Source organism: Macaca mulatta, chromosome 6 (genome assembly GCF_049350105.2).
Source record: "Macaca mulatta isolate MMU2019108-1 chromosome 6, T2T-MMU8v2.0, whole genome shotgun sequence".
NCBI lineage: Eukaryota > Metazoa > Chordata > Mammalia > Primates > Cercopithecidae > Macaca > Macaca mulatta.
Window position 1 is genome coordinate 76170081 of NC_133411.1, and position 11369 is coordinate 76181449.

At 39.8% G+C, this 11369-nt stretch overlaps 1 long non-coding RNA gene across 1 annotated transcript; it reads right to left on the reverse strand.

Annotated features, from left to right (window-relative positions):
• Window positions 1–4422: 4422 nt before the first annotated feature.
• LOC144341447 (uncharacterized) lies at window positions 4423–5704 on the reverse strand. Its single transcript, XR_013418370.1, has 2 exons — window positions 5581–5704; window positions 4423–5184 (listed from the first exon to the last, which is right to left on the reverse strand). It is a non-coding gene; the product is annotated as an uncharacterized LOC144341447 (long non-coding RNA).
• Window positions 5705–11369: the final 5665 nt, after the last annotated feature.

Sequence of the window (11369 nt, forward strand, 5' to 3'; positions counted from 1 at the left end):
GGTGTTTCAGCCGCTACCTACTGTTTCTGCTTCAAGGTTTTTTACATTTTATGAACATGGACTGTTTAGACCTATGTATAGTCTGTAATTATCAATATATTATTGACTGACCAGCTTGATGTTTGCAAACTTTCCCATAGCCTTCAAATGTTACACTGAGACACTGAAGCTTAGAGAGATTGAATGCCTTGCTCAACATCATGCTGCTAGTAAGTGAAAGTTCCCAGATTTAAACAAAATCTGTTCCTTCGTTTCTGGGAATAATGGTTAATCCCTGATCTCAGGAGAGAGGTCTAGGCTAGAAACATGAACCTGCAGTACATTTCCTTGAAGATCTGGAGCTGAATACAGGTTTGGCTTCATGGATGTGCAACTTGTGCAGTTGTAAAGGAATGCTACGTCCCCACCAAATCTCATGTGAAAATTTGATTCTCAATGTGGTGATGTTGGGCGAGGGAGCCCAGTGGGAGATGTTTAGGTTATGGGGACAGATCTCTCATGAATGGCTTGGTGCCATTATTACAGTAGTGAGTGAATTCTCACCCTAGTGAGACTGGATTTGTTCTTCAGGAATGGATCAGTTTCCATAACAAATAATGGTTAGTGAGTTGTTATAAGCCAGTCATGCCCCTCAAGTTTTGTTTGTTCACAATGTGTCTGCTTCCTTTTCAACCTTCTCTGCCATGTTATGATGCAGCACAAAAGCCCTCTCCAGAAGTCAGGGCCATACCCCTTGAACTTCCTAACCTGCAGAACCGTGAGCTAAATAAACCTCTTTTCTTTATAAGTTTTATAAGCTATCCAGTTTCAAGTGTCCTATTATAGCAACACAAAATAAACAGATGAGGCCACGTCTGGCTTAATGTTCTGCTATTGCCATCTTGAAATTTTTAATAATTGTTAAGCAAATGACCTTGCATTTTTATTTTACACTAGGACTCACAAATTATGTAGCCAGTTCTGGGTGACTAAGACTGTTTAAGGGATGTGAATAAATTAAGACTCACAGTAAGACAAGGTAAGACAAGGGACAGAATCCTAGCAGACCCAATTTGGAAGTATTGGCAGAAGTAGAATTGTCCATGAGGAGAATTATGAAATAATGATGCAAAAAGTATAAAGAAAACCAAGGAGCAGGGGTATGGTAGGAAGTGAGGGAGGAGCTCAAAAAAGGAAGAGAGGATCCACAGTGTCACCTTTTATAAAGGGGTCCAGGCCACTAAAAACCAAAATGAAACCTTTGTCTTTTGAGGGGTCAGAAAGTGGGAAATGGTGCTAGCAGAGGCCAGAAGCAGCTCAAGTGTGACAAGGAGTTAATGAAGTGAAGCTGGTGTGAATAGACTATCCAAGGAAGAATTTTGGGAAGCAGTTTGGAGGTTTTGCAGAGACAAGGGACAGCAATTTTTTAATGGGAGAAATCAGAAAATGTCTACACCTGTGGGGAAGAAGCAAGAAAGGGGAAATAAGTAGAAATAAAAGAATGGCTGATTCAAGAGAAATTAGCATTATCATGAGGTCTGAGGTCACATGTAAAAGAATGAGGTAGATGATGGGCATGCAGTTAGAGGGAAGAACAGAGAGAAAAGAGAACGAGTAGAGATAAACAAGGGAAGGTGGAAGGTAAGGAAACTTAAGGAGTTTATGCTGGGTAACCTCTGTTTTTTTTCTAATTACATAGAAACAAGTTTCCAAATGTGAAGATAGGAGTAGAAAAGATAAAAGTCATTTCTAATTGGAAAAAGAGTCAACCATGCATGAGTAATGGAAAAGTCAGGCTGTGGGGTCACTGACTCCCTGAAATTTTTGTCAGACCACATGCAACATTTTCTTGCATGGCTATAAATCAAACAGGAGAGAGTCATCTTCACATTTCTGTCCAATTGGATTTAGTTGTTCAGAATTATTTACAAAGCGACATGTTTCTTGATTGCTTTCCTATATTCTAGATCAGAGAATTATCAGAGGTAAGGCAGAAAGAATTAGTTTAGCTCTGCTTTTGGCAGAATGAAGATTCCAGGAAGTATTGATATTCAAATTCTCTAATTATACTAATTTTTGAATCTGTGTCCCTTCTTTTTCCTTTTTAAAAAATTTTTTTGGTAGAGATGGGGTCTCACTATGTAGCCTAGGCTGATATTGAACTCCTGGCCTCAAGTAGTCCTCCTGCCTCAGCCTCCCTAAGTGGTGGGATTACAGGTGTGAGCCACCTCACCCAGCCTGAATCTGTGTCATTTCTATGCAAGCCTACTAGTCTCCAGGCATTTTTATATATGTTATCTCATTTAATCCTTGTAAGATTCCTATGTCACTATCTTAATTATGCAGAGAAAGAAATTGAAACTCCAAGAACTGATAATTAAGTTCAAGGTCACACGTCGTACCAATCAGGAATCAACCAGACCTTAACACTACTGTGGCCCATTCCCCAACCATATGCATTAAAAGCACCTTACGAGTTATAGTAATTTTGAACAGATGGTCCCACATGAAGTTCATAAACAACCCGGAGAGGTAGATATTATTATTTTCATTTTACAGATAAGAAAACTGAGATTCAATGTGACTTGCCCCAAAGCACTCAGTGGGTGAATTCAGCCTTTTTAAGCATAAAAACTCGTGCTATTTCTAGAAAATACATTTAGGGCAACATTCCTCTCAGTGAACCATATCAGGTTTGTACATAGCCACTGAATTTATCTTGATGATACTGGCTGAGAATGCACAGCCTGCAGGTGTGGTTTTCTAAAAAGAGGAAGTGTGTAAGTTGATGGGAACTCAGACTTTCCCCAAAGGGCATAGAGTGTAGAATTAGAAAGGATCCAGGGGATTTGGGAAAATGTGACCATTGTTCTCTGTGAAGAGTTACCCAAAGATTGGAATATGTCCTTGGGGTTGCCAAGGTGGCAGCTGTGGACCCAGGATGGAGAAGGGGAGAGTAAGACAAAGTTCCCCTTTTGCTTAAAAGGACCAGGTGGAGGTCCATGAAAGGACAAGCGTTTTACCCAGAAACTGCAGGGAATCCAAAGAGCTGGTGGGGGCGGGGGAGAAAGCCCATGATCCTCTAAGGGGATCCCTGCCTTGTTTGAGGCTGAAAACTGAGGGATCCTGAGAAGTCAAAGATAGAGGAAGAACCCTCTTGCTGGAAAGAAGCAGAACAGGGAGGTCCTGACCAAAGTTTTTTTTAAGTGAATTTTAAGCCTGTGCTAAACTATATCTTACCAAATCTCTATATTACTTGGATGCCCTGAAGTGTTGTGCATCATAGTTTGAGGCAATGTGCTCTATTTCATTTACACGGTTTAGGGAACAGTTCTGCAGCAGAATTAAATGGGGGAAAGTCTGTAGCTCCTCAAAGGGCCATCTTTCAGGGAGAATTTCTTCTTACTTTGAATGAGTAGTGATAGCAGAAAGTTACCAGAATAATCAGCAGCAGTACGCAGGAAAGCACCTTCTACACACGGGCTGCCTTCCTGGCACCTTTTGTCCCTCACACGGATCTGTTCACACCCCCAGTGGTTACTGTGCGACGGCAGGATCTCTTCCCACAGTTTCAGTCCAGAATTCATCTGACCTCTCCCACCAATACACACTGACCTCCTGCTCCTCCTAGGTCTGGATCTGCAAGCTTGCTAAATCAATGTCACAAGTTTCTCACAGGGTTAGTAACTTATAAGTGAGAAGTTGCTCAGATTATCATTACTAGGACAACAATTTACAAACTTCACTCTTATTGGAGTAAGAGAAAATGTCTAGGTTTATATATGTAATTCTATGTATGAATATGTGTGTGTACACATGTATTCACACACACACACACACAGTGCCATCAGCAGTTTATCTGAAATTGATTTTCATTATGAAAGGCATAATGAAAATTGGAAGCTTCATCAAAATAAGATGACATGAGTATTGCATGTTGCCAAAACCATTAAAATGAATGAGATAGTTATGCTCCTAGCACGGGGCCACCAGCTTAGGCTGGAGTGCTATCACAGCCCTGCTGGGTAATCAGCAGTCCTCCAAGGACAGCTGCTATTTGGTCGGTTAATGCATTTCTGTTTGGCATGTGTCCTCACATTGTTGACTATCTGAAGTGTGTAGTTTAGCAAAGCAGACACAGAAGGATTATATTCCTATGACTTATATTCCTATGCAGACATAGCTGACTACACATAATTTTTCTTAAGAAACTTTAGCTTGTACTATTGGCAATATTTAACCCACCATACTTTCCATTCATGTAATTTACCAAAAAAAAAAAAAAATGGGTATTTAAAATGTTCAGAGTAGCATACCACTTTGGAAAACAGTTTGTCAGTGCCTTAAAAAATTAAATGCAAATCTACCATAGTAATTCAGCCATTTCTCTCCTATATGTTTATCCAAGAAAAATGAAAGCATATGTCCATACAAAGATTTATAGTACAAGAATGTTCATAGCAGCTTTATTTATGATAGTAAACATCTAAAAGCAACACAAATATCCATCAGCAGGTGAATAGATAAGCCAATTGTTGTACATGCATGCAATGGAATACTACTTGGCAATAAAAATGAATGAGCTGTTGATACAGTGAAATCACATGAATGAATCTCAAAATAATTATGCTGAGTGAAGGAAGCCAGACAAAAAAAGAATACATATTGTCTGATTCCATTTACATAAAATTATAGAAAGTGTGAACTGATCTATAGTGATGGAAAGCATATCAGTGGTTGAGTACACAAAGAAACAAGTTCACTAACTTGATTGTGGTGATGGATTTATAGATATATGCATATGCAAAAACATCAAATTATACAATGTTAAAGATGTGCTATTTATTGTATTTCAATTATATCACAATGGATTTTTTAAAAGTGGAGACTGTATGTGGGAATGTGGACAAAATAAACACGATTGGCAAGGATATCCTTGCTCTATAGGAGCTGTTTGGTTGAGAAGGCACTACATGACTAACTCACATAATAGAAGCTGAGGGAAAATCACGTATATGCTTATTTTGTATTAGTTACATATTTCTTTTCACCATTTCTGCCTCTTCTCACCTCCTGCCCCCAATTCTGTCACTGATTAGTAAGTGCTGTTACTGAAGCAGAGATATTTTAGTTCATTGGTAGGAATTTCAGCTTCTGTTAATATCTTTCTTCCTCTTGACTTAGGGTAGTAATCTGGCATTATAACTGTAAAAAAACAAAAATAGGTATAGAAGTTGAAAATGAGATTGAGAGAGAATAGTTAATAGAGCAGTTTAGTAGTAGGTAGAAATTAGAATTTGGGACATTTGCCTTGGAAAGAAGGGAGGATACTTTTGTTTAGGGAAAAGGAATAGAGGAGGAGATGGAGGGATATTGAAGGAGTTGGAGCACCACTTAGCAAATGGTTTTTTTCCTGGCATGTTAATGGAATAGTCTTGAGATACAGGTAAAGAATATAAATAAGGAGCTGGGATTTGAGGCAAAAGAAGAATTTGGGAATAGTCCCATGGGGAATCAATAGGGAGTCAACAAGAAGTGGCGGGGGGTGGGAAGGAAAACAAAAGCTTTGCTGAAGAGCACAGAAGCAGCACTTGAACTCACCTAGCATGAATTTCTGTGGAGTGCCCTCAGCATGGTTTACAAAATTTTCAACAATATTAGTGGTATTCAATCAGAGGCACAATCAGCCTTCATTGTCAGAGGGGGAAAAGAGTGTTTGCACCTTTAAAAAAATTAAAGTCCATTCTCAGCCAGATAAACTATTATATTCAGAAAAATTGAGTTATGCTTTTCAAAATGTTTGCTCACAGATTTTCAACTACTTTCAGAAACATATATTGTCTCCCAAACATGCACTTTATTGTATGTAGTAACTGAGTATTTTTACAACTAACTATAAATAAAGCTATCATAACCAGCTTACCTAACATTTACTTTCTGGTTTCAATGTGATAGGCACTACTTTAGGCATTTTAAATATATTAACTCATTTAATGCTCATAACAATGCAATTACATGCTTCACAAAGGAGAAAACTGAAGCACACAGAGGTTAGACTTCTGATAAATGACAAAGCTAGGATTCAAGAATCTGGCTCCAGGGCCCAGTTTCTAACCTACATAATATAGTGCCTTGCATACAATTATGATATTACATTATGTTAGTCATGTATGTCACAATTATACCAAATAAGCCAGAGTCATGGAATACAATCAGAAAGCAACTTGCTTTTCATCTCCCACTGTACTTCTACATTTATTCAGTAGGTCTAGTTCATCCCTATTTCTGAATGACATTTAGGGCAATCTTATGACTTTTAGAGTTACACTTAATAATTTAAGATCCTGCAATCAGTAATATACACATCCAGTCCAGTGCAATAAGTAGCATTTAAATTTCATCAAAAGCTGATTCTTTTTTTCCAGTGCAGGCCTAATCACCCTAGCAACCTATGAAACTGATAGTTGGAAGGAAGTTTGACTTTTTCTCTCTCTTCTCCACCTTGCACTTTTATACTTCCTGACCTGCCTTGTTTACTGTGGTTTCTGATCCCCTACCTCCAAGGTCAAAGGGTGAAGAGGAGCTAGTGGCAGCGAATGGCTAACAACACTGTGGTATGAGTGCCTTCTAGTTAGGGGTTCAAAGCCAACCATCTCCCAGAGGCACTTTAGTGGTCTGTTTGCAATTCCTTCCTTACCACCAGGGATTTCTTTCTTGCAGTTCCCTTGAGTAAGGCAAGTCCAAATCATTAGCTACTTCCTTGACTTTCTAGGTAACTGACAGTTTCCTTCTGTTAGGGTTTGTACCCACCTAGACAGTTCTCTTGAACAAAACTTAGGTGGTCCTGTACAGGCATTCTCCCCATTGAACCATATCTGATCTATGAGAAACATTCAAGCGTCATTTGTCCTGACCAACTCCAATGGTCCAGGCCGCTAACATAGCCATCTCTCCTTTGATAAGACATCTCTTTTGCATTTTCCATAAAGGATTCAGGATCACAGTTCACCTAGAACTGTAAACTGTAGAGAACAGTTTATTAGGTTCTTTAAATCCCTCATATCTTAACTTGAGGTGAAGGAGAAAGTAGCTCCCACTCAACCCCTTCCATTTAGGTTAAAAGACTTATAGCATACCCCTAGCTGTCTCTAAAAAATTCTCCTATAATCTTTGATCCCATCTCATTTTGTTTATTTTTGAGAGTGCATTAAGAGTTGCAAACCTAAATTTCTAATAATCAAATTCAGCAAGGTTGCTGGATATAGCAGCACTATACGAATTCAATAGTGTTCCTAGGTGGTTATCAGTAGCCAAATACATAATATTTATAAGCATAATAAAATATAATTTAGAAGCCATTCACAATAGCAACAAAAACTACAAGGCATCCAGAAATAAATTTACTCTATATAAGATAGTTATGGGAAGGCACAATATCATAAAGTCTGTTCCTCCAGCATTATGTATAAATGCAATAATATTCCAAAATGTGTAATAACTACAATGAAATGTTTAATGGCATTTAACAACTAATGAAAAACATATACAAAAGATTAAAGGGTGGGAGTTCTAAACAATTCTGAAGAAAAGTAAAATGGAGAGAAGTCTTGATGTATAAGAATGCAAGACTTTTTTTTTCCTTATTTTATTTTTCTAGAGACAGGGTCTCACTTTGTCTCCCAAGTTGCAGCCTTGACCCCCTGGGCTCAAACAATCCTCCCACCTCTGCCTCCTGCATAGCTAGAACTATAAGTGTGCACCACCATGCCTGGATGAAAGACTTATTTTAAAGTTATGGAAAAGTAAAAGTGAAGTATTTGTTCAGGAATAGACAGATAAAGAACAGAACAGAGAATTTTTTTAAAGTCCAAGCAAAAATGAGATATTGTTATAAAATGTGGCACTAAAACTCAGCTGGAAAAGGATGAACCATTCAATAAACTAAAACAAGAGGACAAATGAAAATGGTCTCAGTCAAAAACAATTCAAACAAAAATTCCATAAAGACTAAAACAAGTGTTAAAATTGAAACTTCAGGAACAAAATATCAGAAACTATCCTATGACATTAGGAAAGGTAGAGATGTCTTTAAAAAGACACAAAAAGTACAAAACAAAGAAAAAGGTGGAAAATTGTGACTACTTAAATGCAAAACATCTGGCAGTCAAAAGATACCATAACCAAGTTAAAGCAAGCTACAAAGTGAAGAAAGATATTTACATATATACAACAAGCAAAGGCTTATATCCAGAATACACAAAAAGCTTCTACCACATCATTAAGAAAAGAAATAGAAAAATACTGGCAGGGAGAGCAAGGTGGCTGTCTAGATAGAGCCAGGTGGAACAGCTCTCATGGAAGGATTGAAACAACTGCCATCCTCCTAACGGATCTTTAGACGGAAGGCACCAGGAGTAGATAGAAGGAAGGCACAGAAGCTGGGCTGAAGGGGAAGAAAGTTGGGAACCCTGAATGGAACTAACATGCACTGGGACTCATTCCTGACCTACAATAGCTCTGGGAGAATAGATGGGTTGAACTGGGAAGGATCTACCTGCTTTCACCATGGGCCTCTGGAACCCTAGTAGGAGACACCTAGACCACCATGGACACTTGAGTTGGCAGGGAGAGCTGCTTAGAGAAGTGGTAGGGGCAGCAAGTCAGCTGATATGGAGCCCAGAGGGTTTGGTGCGGGAGGGTCTGTAGCAGAGCACAGCCAGGGATGGCCATCTGCCTAGGCTTAACTTGCTCCATAGAAGACTTTAGCCCTTAGGGAACTGTCAGACCTGATCTCTGCAGGATGGTATTGCCATCAGAAGATGCTGGTCCGACCTGAGCACTTATTGGTCTGTTAGCCTCTCCCAGGGCCCCAGCCTGACCACACCTGCTTTCATGGCAGCCTTGGGTGTCCTGGGGACCTGCACCATAGCTTCTATGCTGGTGGACCATGCCTGACCAGCAAAGATCTCCAGAAGGGTGGCCCTATGGCCATGCACCAAACCGCTCTTTCCCTCCCCATACTGCAGCTTTTCACAGGACCTCAAAAACTCTCCACGTCACTTTGCTGGCACCTGTCTGCACAGGCAGGTCTTGCTTTCCTTGCCCTACCAGTGTGGGAGTGCACCCCACCCCTCTGCCCCTGCTGATCGCCTTTGCAAACAGATCCTTGGCAGGCACAGAGCCAGCCAGCCCCTCTCCCACCAGTGTCCCACAGTTGCACTAACGCTGTGCAGAGAACAGCAGATCCTACCCTGCCCTGAGTGATCACTCCTTCTTGCAGGGCACAGAGAAGGTACCCAAACCTGTGTCCGCCGGTGCCCTGCTCCTGAGCCAACACCACCAATTTTGAGACTGTGCTCAAAATTGCCAGCAGGGGCTCCCCACGCCCCCTCCAGCTGCATTGCCTCTGCCACTGTGGTGAACACCTACAGGGAGGCAGGCACCCTGGGAACTGGTAGCACTCTGCTGCAGCTACCATACCTCAGCCCCACAACACAGTGCATTCCTAATCTCGAGGAGCCAGAGAACAAAGTTGGGGCCCAATACAAGTTCCCCAAAGTTACAGCATGCAGTCCAGGAGTTGAGAGCTAAGGGTTGGCTCCCTAAAATCTTCTAGAAACCAAACTAGTCAACTGAATCCACCTTAAACCAAAATCAAACCCTCAAAGTCATAGGATAAAAGAAAAAGAAACCCATCCAAAGGTCAGCAGCCTCAAAGATTGAAGGTAGATAAGCCCATAAAGATGAGAAAGAATCACCACAAGAGCCCTGAAAACTCAAAAAGTCAGAGTACCTAATTTCCTCAAAAAAAACCACATCCCTTCTAAAGCAAAGGTTCTGAACCAGGCTGAGACAGCTGAAATGACAGAAATAGAATTCATAATATGGATAGGAGTAAAGATCATTGAGCTACAAGACTGCATTGAAACCCAATCCAAGGAAGCTAAAAATCATGCTAAAACAATGCAGGAGCTGACAGACAAAATAGCCAGTATAGAAAAGAACATAACCAACATAATAGAGCTGTAAAAGACACTATAATAATTTCATAATGCAATCACAAGTATTAATAGCAGAATAGACCAAGCAGAGGAAAGAATATCAGTGCCTGAAGACTGGCTTTCTGAAATAAGATAGTCAGACAAGAATAGAGAAAAAGAACAAAAAGAAATAAACAAAACCTCAGAGAAATAATAAATTATATAAAGAGACGGAATCTATGACTCACTGGTGTCCCTGAAAGAGATAGAGAAAATGGTACTAATTTGGAAAACATATTTTAGGATATCATCCATGAGAACTTCCCCAACCTAGCTAGAGAGGTCAACATTCAAATTCAGGAATTGCAAAGTACCCCAGTAAGATATTTCACAAGAAGATCATCCCCAAGACACATAATCATCAGATTCTCCAAGGATGAAATAAGAGAAAAAACGTTAGAGGCAGCTGGAGAGAAACGTCAGGTCACCTACAAAGTGAAGCCTATCAGATGTAATAGCAGTTCTCTTAGTTGAAGCCCTATAAGCCAAAAGAGATTGGGGCCAATATTCAACTTTCTTAAGGAAAAGAAATTCCAATCCAGATTTCATATCTGGCCAAACTAAGCTTCATAAGCAAAGGAGAAATAAGATCCTTTACAGGCAAGCAAATGCTGAGGGGATTCATAGCCACCAGACCTGCCTTACAAGAGCTCCTGAAGGAAGCACTAAATATGGAAAGGAAAGACCATTACCAGCCACTGCAAAAAACAAAATGAAGTACACAGACCAGTAATACTATAAAGCAACCATATAAACAAGTCTGAAAAATAACCAGCTAACAGGATGACAGGATCAAATCCACATGTATCAGTAACAACCTTGAATGTAATGGGTTGAATGCCCCAATTAAAAGACGCAGAGTGGCAAGCTGGATAAAGAATCAAGACCCATTGGTATAATGTCTTCAAGAGACCCATTTCACATACAATGACACACATAGGGTCAAAATAAGGAGATAGAGAAAAAGCTACCAAGCAAATGAAAAACAAAAAAAAGCAGGGGTTGCAATCCTAGCTTCAGACAAAACAGATTTTAAACCAACAAAAGACAAAGAAAGGCATTACATAATGGGAAAGGATTCAATTCAACAAGAAGATTTAACTATCCTAAATATATATGCACCCAACACAGGAGCACCCGGATTCATAAAGCAGGTTCTTAGAGACCTTCAAAAAGGCGTTAGAGTCCTATACAATAATAGTGGGAGATTTTAACACACCACCAGCAATATTAGACAGATCATCGAGCCAAATCAGGAATGTAATCCCATTCACAATTGCCACAAAAAGAATAAAACACCAGGAATACAGCTAATCAGGGAGGTGAAAAGTCTCTACCAGGTGAACTACA